This window comes from Sarcophilus harrisii, chromosome 1 (assembly GCF_902635505.1).
Source record: "Sarcophilus harrisii chromosome 1, mSarHar1.11, whole genome shotgun sequence".
NCBI lineage: Eukaryota > Metazoa > Chordata > Mammalia > Dasyuromorphia > Dasyuridae > Sarcophilus > Sarcophilus harrisii.
Window position 1 is genome coordinate 304,311,045 of NC_045426.1, and position 18,050 is coordinate 304,329,094.

The 18,050-nt window shown below is 34.8% G+C and overlaps 1 long non-coding RNA gene across 2 annotated transcripts in view; it reads right to left on the reverse strand.

Moving 5' to 3' along the window:
- Positions 1–838: 838 nt before the first annotated feature.
- Positions 839–18,050, reverse strand: part of LOC116420277 — a 33,851-nt gene continuing 16,639 nt past the window's right edge. Inside the window, exon 4 of one of the 2 annotated variants that reach the window (XR_004230585.1) lies at positions 839–2,091. This is a non-coding gene — a long non-coding RNA (uncharacterized LOC116420277). The remainder of the gene's footprint in view (positions 2,092–18,050) is intronic. The other variant, XR_004230584.1, reaches the window with a different exon arrangement.

Consider the following 18,050-nt stretch of genomic DNA (forward strand, 5'->3'; position numbering starts at 1 on the left):
GAATTAGAAAATACCCACACATGGCTGATACAAAGACATGGTGAGGAAATGTGAGAAGACTTAGATATTAAGAAAGACAATTCTTTCCTTAGCCAGTTGGACTTGTTTATCTTTGTTCAGTATGGTTTTAAGTATCAAAAATATGACCCAAAAGTATTTTAGAGAAAGCATTTCAAAACAAATTTTTGTTTTTGATAAAAAAAAAGATTTTGACAGAAGCACTTCCTCTCAAGAGAGAGAAGTCACAAAATTGAGTTCTTCTTTCCAAATAAATAATCAAATCCACTTCTCCAATACCAAAAGAATTAAAGATACATAAATACAATATGTATAAAAAATTCGAACCCAAGAATAAATTCAGCTTATTACTACCACTGCCTTCTTACTTACATTTCCTTAACTCAAGACACTTTTTAAAAAGTCTTGGGGAAGGAAGAGGGAAGGAGAAATCAAAAATTATTTCTTATTTTCTCCACATTGACAAATAAAGAAATTGTCGTCACACCCAGAATCCTATCCTACCTGTACCTCAGTCCATTCTACATTGTAGCCACAAAAAAACTGATCAAGGAAAGGAATCTAGTATATTAGTTTTCATGCTTTGTAGACATAATAACCTATAGTTTTCCCACCACTACTATCAAGGATGATAAGTGTCTGATCCAGGGGTGGGCAAGAGTGACTATGATATTTTTAGTGTCAGCATTTTCCCTTGGCCAATGTTATAAATAAGGACTTTATTGTTTTGTTGACTGTTTAAACTTTAGAAAACGATGGAGAAAATGTCAATAACACAAAACAAACTAAACTTAAAAGTATGTCATGAGCACATTTTTGTCCCTAGAGAACCAGTTGTTAAACATTTATCAGCATAATAGTGGCTCCAGAGTCAGTTAAGAGTCTTGTTTCAATCCTCAGCCTTCCTCAGTACATAACTCTTTTCTTAACAATCCAAATTACTATTAGTATTATTTAGATCTCAATTACAAAGACAACAAAGGAATAAAATGGTTTCAGGAATGGAGTAACTGGCTTATGATATATCATGTGCATAGCTCCAAAATAAAGCAATGACTAGAAGAATTTTCTCAGGAAGGGGATTTCCCTAGGGCTTAATCTTTTTTTCCCCTATTCTTTCTAAATCCTCCCTAATCTAATCCATTCTACATACTAATTACTACTACTACTACTACTACATTAATCTTACTAAAGGATTACCCAATCATTTGATCTCTGGTTAAATAACATTCAACAATACCTGCTAAAATCATTCTTTCCTTTCAAAGTCTAGTTCAAATGCTCTGAGACCCTGACCAGCTGTAATATTCTTTAAATCCCTCTGGAAAAGGGTAGGATGCAAAATAGAAAATATCAGCTTTGAAATTTTGCTGAGTATGTAAATATGTAACTTTATTTGTTCACCTTTTTAGAACTTTAGAAACCACCTATTCTGTGGCCTAGAATAAGGGATAGGATGAACGAGGATAGTTTAATTTTGAGGGGATATACCATTAACAGTGGCAGGAAATCTATAGATCTTTTCAATGAATAAGAGAATCCTTGGAAGAAAAACCACAAAGAGCAAAATGTGGGGGAAGGAAGGAAGAGAAATGGCATGACTTCCCGGATGAGCACCCCGAGGCCTGAGTAAGGACAATAGTTTTATAAGGCCTAAAATTTTGACACATGACTGAGATCAGGAAGGCAAGAGAAACCCACAAAGCTGACTTGAGACCCATTTTTTAGTTTCAGATTGAATACATAGGTAGCAGAACAAAATCTGACATCCAAAGGACTGAAGAAAAATCTTTTTTGGGCATTATTGGTAGCTCTGGAAAGTCCCCAAAACTCCTAGAGTTGAATAAGGTCGGGCTCTAATTAAAAGTTACAGGTAGATTCCCCTGTGGAGCTCGTATCTTCACTTATTAAATGGCTCTTCATGGCTCTGGGTCCTGGAAATGAGATTTCTCATCTACTGATTCCTTATCTTTGGGTGATCTAAAGCCAAGACTGCCAACCCTCTGGCTCAGATTTCTGGGAGTTGAGATATCAGTCTGGTTCTTCTTTATAGTTCCACTCAGATTTTCTCCCCTGGGAAAGAGAACAAATCAGAAGTGAGCATATATGAAACTCCATGGAGAAGACATATCTTCCATGTCTATGGTGTCTAGGTAGAAATATCTTGACCAAACTTCCCAATAGTGGAAGCAGATTACTTCCCATTATATAGATAGGGATTAACACATTATATAGATAGGGACAATTTATTGATTTCTCAGTCCTGGGTTCCATAGAGACACCAAATTAGATCAGTGGTATGGTTTACTGAAAAGACCTTTTGCTTGGTAATTAAATCCTGGTTCTGGCAATGATTAGCTGTGTGACCCTAGACAAGTCACTTTTCCTAATTGGGTCTTAGTAATACAAAGGTGTTGGATGTGATGATATTAAAAGTACTTTCCATGTTCAGTAGTTTAACAATTCTATAATTGCATTCTATATTTAGAAAAATTCAATACCACTGCTACACAACTGGCTTAGTTCTGAATACTTTTCTAGAAGGAAGATGTCAAAACTTCCTCCAAGCCTCTTAATCCAGTTCTTGGTGGCAGGCAAGCTCTAGCTCCAAGAAGCTTTTTTTGATCTCCTTTCTTACCCCTGTCTCCTCACACCCCCACCTTTCTTATCTCCCATCTAACAACCATTCATTTTATCCTCTAGAAGAAATAATGCTAGATGTGGTATCAGGAGAGCCTTGTGTTCAAATCCCACATCTGGCACTTGCTAGTTATATGATTATAGGATTATATGATTAACCTTATCTATAAAATGGGGTAAATAATATCTGTAGAATTTATTTCACAGGGTTTTTATGGATCAAATTAAATAATTAAACAATTTCCATAAGATGTCTTACAAATCAGTTATTATTATAACTATTTACTACCATCAAGCATATTATCCCTAGCAGATCATTGGGAAGCCTAACCAGAGTCCTCTATATGTCGGGGCTGGGATCTGAGTAAACTGGAAGGATTTATGGAATGAGGGGGTTTGCACACCATAATTCAGGGCTCAAGATCCAGTTGCTTCAGATTCTTCTCATTGGTCAAGACTGATTGATCATTCAATTTTCCATGCCTGTATGAGGGCCAGAATTGGTGAGAGATATCTTAATCTTTTGTATTCTGGCTTTGGAGAAATGTAGAAAATTTCTACATTTTCCTGAGGGAAAGGTTACTGAAAGGAAAGAAAGACTAGGAGGAAGCCAACATGAAGCAGTGGTGTCAAATTCAAATCAAAACAAATTCCTGCCCATAGAAAACAGAAATTCACATCACCTCTGGGGGCAGCTAGGTGATGCTGTAGTGGATAGCCAGAATCATTCCTCTTCTTGAGTTCCAATTTGGCCTCAAACATTAACTGTGTGAACCTGGGTAAGTCACTTAACCCTGTTTGCCTCAGTTTTCTTATCTGTAAAATGAGGTGGAAAAGGAACGAGGAAGCCATTCCAGTTATCTTTGCCAGGAAAACCCAAATAAGGATACAAAGAATCAAACACACCTGAACAAACTCAAATATTGTCTATGCCACATTATATTTTTAAATTTAATTTTGATCCACATTCAGTTTCCATAGTTCTCTCTGGATAGAGATGGCATTTTTTATTCAAAGTTTATTGAGTTTGCTTTGGATCACTGAACTACTGAGAAGAACCAAGTCTATCTTTGTTGATCACTATACAATCTTCTTGTTCCTTTGTACAATGTTTTCCTGTTCTGCTTGTTTTATTCAGCATAATTTCATATAAATCTTTCTAGACCTTTCTAAAATCAGTCTGTTCATCATTTTTTACAGAACAATAATATTTCATTACTTTCATATATCATAACTTATTCATTCATTCTTTGATTGATGGGCATCTACTCATTTTCTAATTGCAGCAACAAAAAGAGATGCTACAAACATTTTTGCATATACGGATCTTTTTCCTTCTTTTATGATTTCTTTGGGATACAGATTCAGTAATAGTACTATTGAATCAAAGGATATACACAGTTTTATAGCCCTTTGGGCATAGTTCCAAATTGTTGCATTGTATTTTTATTTTGTTAAACATTTCCTAATTTTATTTTAATCTGGTTGTGGCCACACTCAGTATTTAGGGAGTTTTGCTGCCCTAGCCACTAGGGTTGTGAGTTTGACCCCACTGAAGAGGATCCAGTACCTCCATGAGTTCCTCTCTACCATCACAGTAGAGATGACTATCTTGAGAATCTCTTTTTAAGGCATAAACCAAAAAGAAAAAAGCCCAAACAAAACCCTAAAGTAGGATTTTTCTTCTCTTAAATTCTCATCAATTTTATCCCTCATGCAGACAGGGAACATGGAGTAATCACTTTCTGCCAATGAGGAAAGTCATATAAAAGAACTTCGACTCCTTACTTACAACACTGAACATTTGTTTCCAGGTAAAATTCAGTTAAAATGATCGAGGGCAGCCTTGGAAGGGGAAGAAATCACAAAGGGGAAACTTGTAATTTGGGGGTGCTGAGGTTGGGGGTAGAGGAGTGAAGTGAGAAAGGGCAACAATTCTCTTCTACCTTGTTTTGCTGATATGTTGGGCATTCTAATTAATAAAATAGGAATAATAGATTTAGGGCTAGGAGAGATCTTGGAAGTAATCTAATACAATTCCCTTCTTTTAGAAATTGGGAAGTTGAGACCAAGAGAGCTTAAATGAGTTTTCCATGCTTTATTTAGTATTAGAATCAAATTTGAACCCAGGTTGTCAAAGTTCCAATCAGTTGTTCTTTTCCCACTATACTTATATTTTGCCCTAAAATATACGCCAAGTGAATTTTTCTTTTAAATATTTTATTGCTTTTCATATAGTTCTCATTATTATCTCTCAATTATAATAATTAATCAATTAAAAAAGTAAACAATCCACAAACAAGTACTTATGTGCTAGTCTCTGAAAATACAAAGACATAAATGAAACGATTTGTGCCTTCAAGGATCAAAAATTATTTAGTGGAAAAAAATTAAAAGCATGTCTACAAAACAGTGATGTTAGAATACTGCATATAGCTTCCAACATCAATAGCTGATTGATATAAGTAAATATAAAACTAATTTTTAAAAAATCATCTCAATTACGCAAAACACATCAATACATTGTCTGTGTCTAAAAATGCATGGGTCATTCTATACTTCATCCTGCCCAGACTTCTAAATGACTTTCCTGTAACATCTTCATCATGCCATCTATTCTAGCAAGCATCTTTATCACCCCCTAAAAACTTACATTCTACCTATGTGTGCCCCAAGCCTGACAGGTGAGATTTCACCTTCTTTTCAATCCAAGATCGGCCCTGGGACCACATAGGTTCCATGATTCTTCCAGGTCTACTTCCTGGTGATCTCAGGACCATTCTGCAAAACTTATTCCTTGTTCCTTTTCTAACATCCTCTACATGTTGTTTTTCCTCATTAGAGTGAGTGCAAGTTCCTTAAAGGCAAGGCGCTATCTTATTTGCATTTGTATCCTCAGTGCTTAGAACAGTGCCTATGTAGATGTGTAATGAATATTTTATCTCTGTCCATTTATTCACACATTCATTCATGTATCTATTTATCTATCTATCCATCTCTTTATCTACCTACCTACCTACCTACCTACATGTCATCTAATCAGTCTATTAGAGGTGTATGTCCAGATTATTACAAATCCCAACCACTCCCACCATTTCTATTCCAGACCAGCATTTGGATATTCCATAGACAGATTTCAAGTGCTATAATCTCTTCAGCAAATCAGTTTTAGAAAAGTTTCATTTGTTTTCTTTCTTTTTTTTCCCCAATAGTATTTTGTTTTCCCAAATTTTTTTCAACAAGTTTTCAACAATAAATGCTTCATTTAAACTTGGCATGACAATAAAAAGGATAAATAATTGCTACTGGTTTGCTGTGTCTATTTCTGTCAATCAGACTTTCTGATTGTCTCACATGGGTCATTGTCTGGTTTAGGAACTGAGGAAGGGCAAGGGGATGTGGGTACAGCATTACCCACCAATCTCAGGCAGAAGTGGTGAGGATGGGAATGTTCGAAATTTGGTTTGGGTCTTTCTGGAACAGATTTCCAAAGGTCTTGTCTGGCTATGTCTGTTTTTTTTTTTTTTTGTTTGTTTTTGTTTTTGTTTTTTTTCTGTAAGAAAACTGAACTAGAATTGTACATTAGTAACTGTCTGGTAAGAAACTCTAGAGGCTAAAACTAAATGTTAGTCGGAAAAATAAAAGTAAAATACTGTTAATTATTATATGGCATTTCATTCAGCAGTTTTGAGGACTGTTCATCTGCTATTTCTGTGCTTCTCATATTATCTGAGAATGAGAAGGATGAGGAAGGTAGAACAAATAACAGAAATTCATTTTGCATCCTTTTTTAAGTAGATATAATTTTATTTTTACTTTTACTCATATGATGGTTAAAGAAAACAATAAATGCTTGTTGAATTGAATTGTATTTGAACAGATAATTGACTTGTTCACAGAAAGGACTAGTACCTTAATCAAAGGTCTCATAGCAAGTGAACAAATAACAGAACTGAGAAAGTTGAAAAAAGAGAGTTCCGTGTGGCCAAAATATACCAAGTAGGGCTCTGCTAAGAACATCAAAGTGGAAAGAATATTGATCTATGATTCAGATCTCATTACTAGTCTGGCCTTCACCACTCTGTTATTGACAAATTAAGAGAACTCTGAGGACCACTTCACATCTCTCAGATTGGCTAAGATGACAGGAAAAGATAATGATGATGAATGTTGGAGAGGATGTGGGAAAATGGGGGCACTAATACATTGTGGGTGGAGTTGTGAACTGATCCAACTATTCTAGAGAACAATTTGGAACTATGCCCAAAGGGCTATCAAACTGTGCATACCTTTTGATCTAGCAGTGTCTCTACCAATTCAGTATCCCAAAGAGATAATAAAAGAGATCAAAAGATCCACATGCACAAAAATGTTTCTTGCAGTTCTTTTTTGTAATGGCAAAGAAATGGAAATTGAGTAGATGCCCAACAGTTGGGAAATTAGTGAATAAATTGGGGTATATGAAGGTAATGGAATATTATTTTTCCATAAGAAATGATTAGCAAGATAATTTCAGAAAAGCCTGGAAAGATTTATATGAACTGATGTTGAATGAAGTGAGCAGAAACAAGAGAATGTTGTACATAGCAATAAGATTTTGTGATAATCAAATATGATGGTGGTGATTCAAGGTAATTCCAATAGACTTGGGACAGAAAATGCTATTCATATCCAGAGAGAAAACTATGAAGACTGAATGTGAATCAAAGCATAGTATTTTCACTATTTTTGTTGTTATTGTTTGTTTTTTTTCTCTCATGTTTTTTTTTCTTTTGGTCTGATTTTTCTTGCACAACATGACAAATACAGAAATATGCTTAAAAAGACTGCACAAATTAGAAGAACAAAGAATCTCTGATCTGTGGAGAAGGAAAGAATTTGTGGCCAAAGAAGAATTAGAGTACATTATGGAATGCAAAATGGGTTATTTTGATTATATTAAATTTAAAAGGCATTCTACAAATAAAACCAATGTAGATAAGATTAGAAGGGAAGCAATAATTAAGAAAAAAAATGTTAACATCCAAGGGTTCTGATAAAGGACTCATTTCTAAAATATAGAGAGAATTTTCTCAAATTTATAAGAATACAAGACATTCTCCAAATGATAAATGGTCAAAGAATACGAACAGACAATTTTCAGAGGAAGGAATTGAAACCATTTCTAATCATATGAAAAGGTGCTCGAAATCACTATTGATCAGAGAAATGTAAATTAAGACAACTCTGAGGTAGCACTACACACCTCTCAGATTGGCTAAGATGAAGGAAAAGATAATGATGAATGTAGGAGGGAATATGGGAAAACTGAGACACTAATACATTATGTGTATTGTCTGATCCAACCATTCTGGAGAGCAATTTGGAAGCCCAAAGGGCTATCAAACTGTATCTATCTGTTGATCCAGCAGTGTCTCTACTGGGTCTGTGTCCCAAAAGCAATCATAAAAAAGGAAAAGGACTTACATGTGCAAAAATGTTTGTAGCAGCCCTTTTTGTAGTGGCAAGGAACTAGAAGCTGAGTGGATGCCCATCAACTAGGGAATAGCTGAGTAAGCTGTGGTATATAAATGTTATGGAATACTATTATTCTATTAGAAATGATCAGCAGGGTGATTTCAAAGAGTTCTGGAGAGACTTATATGAACTGATGCTAAGTGAAGTGAGCAGAACCAAGAGAACATTGTACCCAGAAACAACAAAATTATACGATAATCAATTCTGATGGATGTAGTTCTTTTCAGCAGCAAGTAATTCAGGCCAGTTCCAGTGGTCTTATCATGAAGAAAGCCATCTGCACCCAGGTACAGGATTGTGGGGACTGAGTGTAGATCATAACATAGTATTTTCACTTTTTTGTTGTAGTTTGCTTGTATTCTGTTTTCTTTCTCACTTTTTTCCTTTTTGATCTGATTTTTCTTGTGAAGTATCATGATTGTGGAAATATATATAGAAGAATTGCAGATGTTCAACATATGTTGGATTACTTTCTGTCTAGGGGAGGGAGTAGGGGAGGAAGGGAGAGAGAGTAATTTAGAGCACAAGGTTTTGCAAAGGTGAATGTTGAAAATTATCCATGCATATGTTTTAATTATAAAAATCTTTAATAAAAAATTAAAATAAAAGGATTTCACATCTTTAACCTATATTAGATTGTTTGCTCTCTTAGGGAGGGGAAAGATAAGAAGGGCAGTGAGAAAAATTTGGAACATAAAGTCTTACAAAAATGAATGTTTAAAACTATCTTTACATGTATTTGGAAAAATAAACTCCTAATAGAAAACAAATAAATATATAAGAAAGAATTTTTTAAGTTAATGCTTCTAAGATAAAATACAAACTCTCTAGTCTGCCACTCAAATTTGGTTTCAAGTTATCTTTGCAGACATATTAACCATTATTCCCCTTACTGCACTTTACATTTTAGCCTGACAAGAAGACTTTCCATACCACAAATAGGGGACTTCATCTCCTTTTTCTTAATTTTTGCACATGCTCAAACTGTGCATACCCTTTGATCCAGCAGTGTTACTACTGGGATTATATCCCAAAGAGATTATAAAGAAGGGAAAGGGACCTGTATGTGCACGAATGTTTGTGGCAGCCCTTTTTGTAGTGACTAGAAACTGAAACTGTGGATGCCATAGTTGGAGAAGGCAAAAATTGTGGTATATGAAAATTATGGAATAATGTTCTTAAGAAATGACCAACAGGATGATTTCAAAAGGCCTGAGAGACTTAAACGAACTGATGCTGAGTGAAATGACAGGACCAGGAGATCATTATATTTAACAACAATATAGATGATGACCAGTTCTGATGGATCAGGCCATCCTCAGCAACGAGATCCCCAAATCATTTCTAATGGGCAGTAATGAACTGAACTAGTTTCCCAGAAAAAGAACCTGGAGATGACAAAACCATTACATTGAATTCAATCCCTATTTTTATGCCCTGATTTTGATTTCTTCACAAGCTAAGTACAAAACAGTCTGATTTTTTTTTTAAGCAAAAATAAGTTTGTCATGTATACTTATTGTGTATCTAAGTTATATTTTAAATATTTAACATCTACTTATCCTGCCATTTAGGGAGGGGTGGGGGGTAAATGAAAAATTGGAACAAGAGGTTTGGCAATTGTTAATGCTGTAAAGTTACCCATGTATATATCCTGTAAATAAAAGGCTATTAAATAAAAAAAAAATTTTCTATTTGCAGATGCTATTCTCTGTGCTAAGATTTTAGATATCTTTGAAACTTTCCATCTTACCCCTGCAGAAGGGAGTGCCTCTTTTCCCCACCTTTTTCAAGCTTACTGTTGTGTGTTGTTTTCCCCATTATTAAACTCCTTGAGGACAGGGATTGTCTTTGTTTTTATTTGTATTTGTATTCTCAGAATTTAGCAAAATGCCCAGCACATAGTAGGTGCTTAATAAGTATTTATTGACTTTAATGAGTTGCACCTGAGATTCCTGCATGGTACTCCACTCAAGGTGCCTATGAGGCAACAAAATCCTGATCTTTTGAGGTTCAGCTCATATGCCATTTCTTATGGGAACTTTTTGCTGCCTTCTCCCTCCTCAAACTGTCAGGATATATATACATTATATCTATATCTACATATCTATCTATCTATATCTCTATATCCATATCTCTATATCTTTATCTATCTATCTATCTAAATACATATTATATATATATATATATATATATATATGCTTGTAAGTTATAACTCTCCCTCCATTACTGGGACTCTTAACCTTTTTATGTGTTTGGGACAATTTGGTTACTCTTAGAAGAGGACACTTTCAGAATGTTATTTTTAAATGCATAAAATAAAATGCCTGAGATATCAAAGGAAACCATTTATATTGAAATATAAGTAAATATTTTCAAAAGAGTTAATATAGTTAAAATAAAATATAGTTAAATAAATATAGTTTAAAAATAAAATAAAAATATTTTTAAAAGTTCATGGACACCTGGTTTAAAAAAAAAAAAAACTTCTCAAAGATAGATACTGGTTTTCTCTTTGCTGTACATAGAGTAAAAGCCTTCATGTAATTTTCTTTTTCTGAGTATCAGCTCAATGGAGCTAGTAATACTTGCCCTTTATATACCTCATGGGACTATGCAAATGAAAATCCTTTTTCCATGATAGAGTTCTGAAAAAGCTTTGAAAACAGAAGGGTTTGGATATAGGCAGAGTCTCTGAAATTCCATGAATTAAGACCCATCAAATTTTCATTTAGGTACAGGGTGAGGAGCAATAAGAGAGGGACTATTTTGCTTTTTTTCCCAATATGGTGCCTCCAATTTAGAAAGCCTCAGGATTCCTCTAAGTAACTTTGACTCACAAGTTGGATGGCTAGCTTCAAAAATAACAAAGTTTGTGTTTTCCAGGGTTGTGGATTCACCTCTCCAATCAAGTCTGTTAGTCTCCATAAGCAGGTAGGGATCCCTCTCTGGAGACTATGTAGTGAGACAGAGCTCACTTGGTCTGGAGCCTGACTAGAGCTTCATTCAGACAGGAGACTGTGACACATAGGATCATAGCATCATAAATTTAAAGCTGGAAGAAACCTTAGAAGCCATCTGGTCTTACACCCCTCATTTTGCTGAAGAAGAAACTAAAACCCAAAGTTGTAGAAATAGAAAGCACCAGAGATAATAGTTAGATTTCTTCCTGAAAGATGACTTTACTTCCTACCTTGCTACTTTCTCCCTGTTCTCCTACCTATCCACCTTTCAAGGAGGAAGATGAAGACAAGCAGGAAAATGAGGAGGAGGAGAAGGAAGAGGAGGTAAAAAAAGGAGAGGAGGATAAGGAGGAGAGGAGGAGGAGGAGGAGGAAAGGGAGAAAAAGAAGAAGGAGAAGGAGGAGGAGAAAGAGGGAGAAAGAGGAGAAGAAGGAGGAGAAGGAGGAAGAGAAGAGAAGAAGAAAGAGGAGGAGAAGGAGGAGGAGAAAGAAGAGGAAGAAGAGAAAGAGGAGAAGGAGGAAGAGAAGGAAGAGGAGGAGGAAAAGACACAGAAAGACAAAAAAGAAAAAAAAGGAATGGCAAGATCATTTTACAAGTCTAGCAATGCCTGTTCAAAGGTCTGGTCTTCTCTAGTGCACTTAGTTCACCTACTTCATAGGACCTACATATTTTATTTTTATTACCATCAAATAACTTCCTGGAAATTCATAGTCTGGTCTTCTTGGGTGACCCTGTTGTTCTAGTTGCATCATAGAGGTGGGACATGGGGAACTTCCATGGTATTCTGGACTTAATTCTTACCCACAAGGAGGAACTAGTTGTTAAAGCAGAAAGAAAAGGAACTACTCCACCACAGAATTTGTGACAGGAAAGGAAGACCAAGCAATCTGACAAATGGTTTAGATTTTTGGAGGAAAAAAAGATTTCAAAGGATTCAAAGCAAGGATAGTTAAAATCCTGTGCCCCAAAAGACCTGATGCAACTATGAAATGGTCAGGACATTCACACAATTATTTCACACAATTTGTTACATCCCTCCTACAATGTTTTAAGAACAGCAAATTTCAAATTAATATTTGGAAGTTTTAGACTTGTATGTACTTTCCCACAAGTTTAGAGCTTTTATTTATACAGATTTTTCCCCCTAGTATACTCTGCTCCTTCAATGAATCCTAAAATTGAAAATTTGGGCAAAACCCAACTAAACAAATAAATGACAGTATATGACACATTTCATCCCTATAATCTTCCATCTCCTTATTAGAAGAGGAGGGATAGCTTTCCTCCTCTTTATACTGGTACCAAGATTAATCATTGCAATCTATCTGCATTTGGCCACATTTGTGTTATTATAGTCATTATATACTTGTTCTCTTGATTCTATTCTTTATGCTACATCAATTCATACAACCCTTTCCATGTTTCTCTGAAGTTTTCATAACTGCTAAATATAGTTTAATAATATTTCACTTACTTTGTATACCAAGTTCATTCAGCCATTCCCCAATTAGTGGATATCCAATTTTCTTCCTTTGCAGGGAGGGCTCTCACAAAGCCTGCTACTATGAGTATTTTGCGAAGTATGAACTCTTTCATTTTGTCAATTTTTTTAGTGTTTATGTGCAAGAGTGCAAGATTGAATCAAAGAATATGAAAAGTTTAGTGACTTTTCATATGTAATTTCTAATTGTTTCTCAGAATGGTTAGAACAATTCATAAGTGTTCTTGCTTCCCTACAGGCCCTTCATACTATCACAATCTTTTATGATATTTCCAAGTTGATCGGTATGGGATGAAACCTTAGTCATTTTAACTCACATTTCTTTTATTATTAGTTATTTGATGAATACTTTCATATAGTTATTGGTTTGTTTAAATGTCTTTTAATGAGAACTTTTTGAGAAACTTTAGGTTATCTCATTTTTATCACTTATCTATTGATTTTATCCTTCTCCTTCTCCTCCTTCTCCTCCTTCCTCTCCTCTTCCTTATCCAATTTGAGAATTGTACTAATTCCCCATGTAAGTTAAATAGCAAACTCTTAACACAGTTGAAGTGAAGATTTTTTCATAATCAAAAGTTTCTCTAATAGTAGATCATTTCTGTTATTACATATTTCAGGGAAACTTGCATAGATTTGATTAGTGTCAGGGAGACATCTTTTCAGAGGAAACTTTGAAGCCATATTTTGCTTTAATGAATTAAATAATAGTAATGAGGACTTAAATTTTTCAGATACCTGCTTTCATTCTGCCAAAGGTAGCTTGACTGACAAATTTGTGACTAGTTTTTGGAATAATTTCCTCCTTCAACAGGGAGAGAAAGCTTTGTGGTAGAGGTGGGGTGAGGGGATCTCCATAAGTGTTATGATCTTCATTCTGACAGACAAGGAGGAACTAGTTGCTAAAGCAGAAAGAAAAGGAACCTTGAGTAAAAGTAGCTACTCCACCATAGAATTTGGGCCAGATGAAAGGAAGACCAAGCAGTCTAACAAATGATCTAAATTTTAAGAGAAGAGAGATTTTGAAGGGTTCAGGGAAAAGACAGTTATGATTCTGTACCTCAAAATTTTACAGGCAAAGTCAGCCCAGGAAAGATGAAAAGCTATTTATGAACAGACAATGAACAGACAACTTATACTTGAAGACTGCAGCCTACTCATGTTGGGATCCTCCCAATCATCCACTTGGCAGTTACAGGATTTTCAAGATAGAAAATTTCTCTTTGCTCCTCACTTTTCCAGTGAAGAAAAAGAAAAGAATCTCTGAATTTGGGGCCCTTGATGTTGGCATGGAAGGAATTTCAGAGCCATAAGACCCTCAACCTCCCAGCCCCCCAAAAGGATGCTGACCAGGTCTGGTTTCTCTCCTGATCTGAGCTCATAGGGACAGGGAAATATTACATGTCCAATAAAATCAAGAATATTGAATTTTAATTAATTTCACTCGATTAACATTTTTTTCTTCCACTTGTTTCTCTTGTGGGCTTGAGAAAATCATTTTTTATCCTATCAAGACCTTAGTTTCCTCATCTATAACATGAGTATTAAAATAGAAGGACCCCTCATATGCAAGGTTTTTTTTCTTTAAAAAGACAATAAAATTGTCATCAGGACTTAACTGGTTCAAAGGAATAAGGCTTAAACTTTTTTATTTTATTTTTTAAATTATAGTTTTTTATTTTCACAATATACATGGGTAATTTTTGTTATTCACCTCTACAAAATCATGTGTTCTAATTTTTTCCCCTCCCTTTCTATTCTCCCTCAGTCAGCAAGTAATCCAATATATGGTAAACATGTTCAATTCCTCTATACATGTTTCCACAAATATCATACTTCCCAAGAAAAATCAGATCCAAAAAGGAAAAAAAAATGAGAAAGAAAACGAAATGCAAGCAATGACAAAAAGAATGAAAATGCTATATTGTGGTCCATATTTAGTCCCCACTGTCCTCTTTCTGGGTACAGATGGCTCTCTTCATCACAAGGTCATTGGAACTAGTCTGAATCACCTCATTGTTAGTAAGAGCCATGTCCATGAGAATTGATCATCATATAATCTTGCTGTTACTGTAGATAATGATCTCCTGGTCCTGCTCCTGTTACTTAGCATGAATTCATGTAAGTCTGTCCAGGCCTTTCTGAAACCATCCTGCTGATTTCTTATAGAACAATAACATTCCATAACATTCATATACCATAACTTGTTCAGCCATTCTCCAATTAATGAGCATCCATTCAGTTTCCAGTTTCTTAGGCTTAAGCTTTTAAAAATAATAATAATAACTTGAGAGTGGAACCAAGATGGCAGAGAATAAATAGGTCTTTATCTCAGCTCTTCCTGACTTGCCTCAGAATCAACATCAGATGAAGCCTCTGAATGAGTTTTGGAATTATGGAATGCATAAACATTTGGAGTATAACAAATTTTCAGCAGAGGATATTTTGGAAGGACTTTAAAAAAGTTCTGTCTCAATTGGGAGAAAGGGAGGGGTATGTGCAGCCCAATGCAGGCAGGCACAGGGAGACCCAGTGCAGAGAGGCTCCATGCTCTGGATTTCTAGTGGGAGGCTCAGTCAAAATACAGCTGCACTGGCTACTTTAGCCTAGTTCAGAATCCAGTGAATCAGCAGACCAGCCATAAGATCTCCAATGCAACTACAGAAGGCAATTAACCCTGAACCCCAGCATAACAAGCAGGACTTGGCCACACTCATCCAGCACTGGAAAAAAGCTGGCAGCATGGGCCCCAGGGTGGCATAAAATACCTGTTATCTTGCAGAGGAAGCTTGAGACAATATCTCCTTTGCCTTAGAAGCAGATCTCAACCTTTAAAAAATGATAAAAAAAAAAAAAAAAAAAAAAAAAAAAAAAAAAGCAAAAAGAGCTCTGACATAGCTATTATGGAGAAATGGAAGAACAGAACCAAACTCTGAGGACACTAAAGGCAAAACACCTCCAGATGAAGCCTCAAAAGGTGATATCAACTAGTTTCTAACTCAAAGGTCTCTCTTGGAAGAATTCAAAAAGGATTTTAAAAGAGAATTAGAAGAAAAATGGAGAAAGGAAACGAGAGCTTTGCAGGAAAGTTTGGAAATGGAAACAGAAATTGTATGAAGAAAACAACTCCTTAAAAAACACAGTTGTTGAAATGGAAAAAAAAAATACATTGAAGAAAACAACTTGAAAAACAGAATTGGTGAAATGGAAAAAAAATCCAGTGAACAAAACAGATCATTTAAAAGTTCAATTGGCCAAATGTAAATGAAGGTAAAAAAAAAGCTAACTGAAGAAGATAATTCACTAAAAATTAGAATTGAACAAATGGAAGTGAATGACTCAATGAGATATCAAGAATCAGTCAAACAAAACAAAAAAAAAATGGAAAAAATAGAAGAAAATGTAAAATATCTAATCAGAAAAACAATTGACCTGGGAAAAGATCGAGAAAAAGACAATATAAGAATTATTGAACTGCCTGAACACCATGATGAAAAAAGAGCCTAGGTAATATTTTTCAAGAAATCATGAAGGAAAACTGTCCTGATATGCTAGAACCAGAGGGTAAAATGCCACTGAAAGAATCCATTAATCAATTCCTGAAAAAGATCCCAAAATGAAAACTCCAAGGAATATTATAGCTCAATTCTAGAATTATTAGATCAAGGAGAAAATACTTCAAGCAGCCATTATAAAACAATTCAAATATCAGGGAGCCACAATCAGAATTACCCAGACCTAGAAGCTTCCACTTTACAAAATTGAAGAGTTTGGAATATGATATTCTAGAAGGCAAAGAAACTTGGACTGCAGTCAAGAATCAACTATCCAGCAAAATTAAGCATTATCTTTTTAGAGAAAAAAGATGGACATTCAATGAAAGAGGGGATTTTTATTTATTTTTGATGAAAAACCAGAACTGAACAGAAAATTTATCTTCAAATAAAAAACTCATGAGAAACATAAAAAGGGAAAAAGGAAAGGGAAAAAAAAAACTATGTTCCTTAAAGGGTAAAATGTTTACATCATTATATAGGAAGATGATATATTTAACTCTTGAGAGCTGTATTTTTGTTAGGGATAGGTAGAGTGTAGGTATAATTTGACTTAATTGTGATAATATAAAAAAGAAACTGGGGTGGAAAAGGGATTGTACTGGAAAGGAAAGGAGACATAAAATGGGGTAAATTCCATCACATGCAGAGGCAAAAAAAAAAAAAAAAAAAAAACCTATTACAACTGAGGGAAAGGAGAGGTATGAGCATTTTTTTAAACTTAATCTCATGGGATTTGGTTCACAGAGAGAATATCAGATATATTTAGCTTGATATAGAAACTTAACTCACCCTTTAGGGAAGTAGGAGGGGAAAAGAAAAGGGCAGGCTAATAGAAAAGAAAAAAAGTAGTAGAAGAAGAAAGGAATAAGAAAGGGCGAAGGGGTTGTAAAAGTGGAGGGTAGATTGAGGGAGATGGTGGTCAGAAGCAAAACACTGGTGAGGAGAGAAAGAGGGAAAGGAAAGAGAAAATATAACATGGGGAAAATAGGATAGCAGGAAATACAGAGTTAGTCATTTTAACTGTGAATGTGAATGGGATAAACACTCCCATAAAACAGAAGCAGATAGCAGACTGGATTAAAAGCAGAATCCTACAATATGTTGTCTATAAGAAACATATTTGAAACTGAACAGTATATACAGAATAAAGGTAAAAGACTGGAGCAGAATCTACTATGCTTCAGCTGAAGTAAAGGAAAAAAAAGCAGAAGTAGCAATCCTGACCTCAGATCGAGCAAAAGTAAAAACAGATCTAATTAAAAGAGATAGGGAAGGAAACTACATCTTGCTAAAGGGTACCATAAATAATGACATAGTATCAATACTAAACACACGTGTACCAAGTAGTATAGTATCCAAATTCCTAGACAAGAAGTTAAGAAGAAATAGACAACAAAACATGCTAGTGGGGGATCTCAACCTCATTCTATCAGAGCTAGATAAATCAAAACACAAAATAAATAAGAAAGAAGTTAAGGAAATAAATAGAATCTTAGAAAGTTAGGTATGATAGACTTTTGGAGAAAATTGAATGGGGACAGAAAGGAATATACTGTTTTCTCAGCAGTACATGGAATCTACACAAAAATCAAATGCAGAAAGGTAGAAATAGTGAATGTGTCTTTTCCAGATCATGATACAATAAAAATCACATGCAATAAAGGGCCAGAGACAAATAGACCAAAAATTAATTGGAAACTAAATAATCCAATTTTAAAGAATGAATAAGTGAAACAACAAATCATACAAACAATTGAGAATTTTATCTAAGAGAATGACAATAATGAGACAACATATTAAAATTTATGGTATGCTGCCAAAGCAGTTCTTAGGGAAAATTTAATATCTTTACAT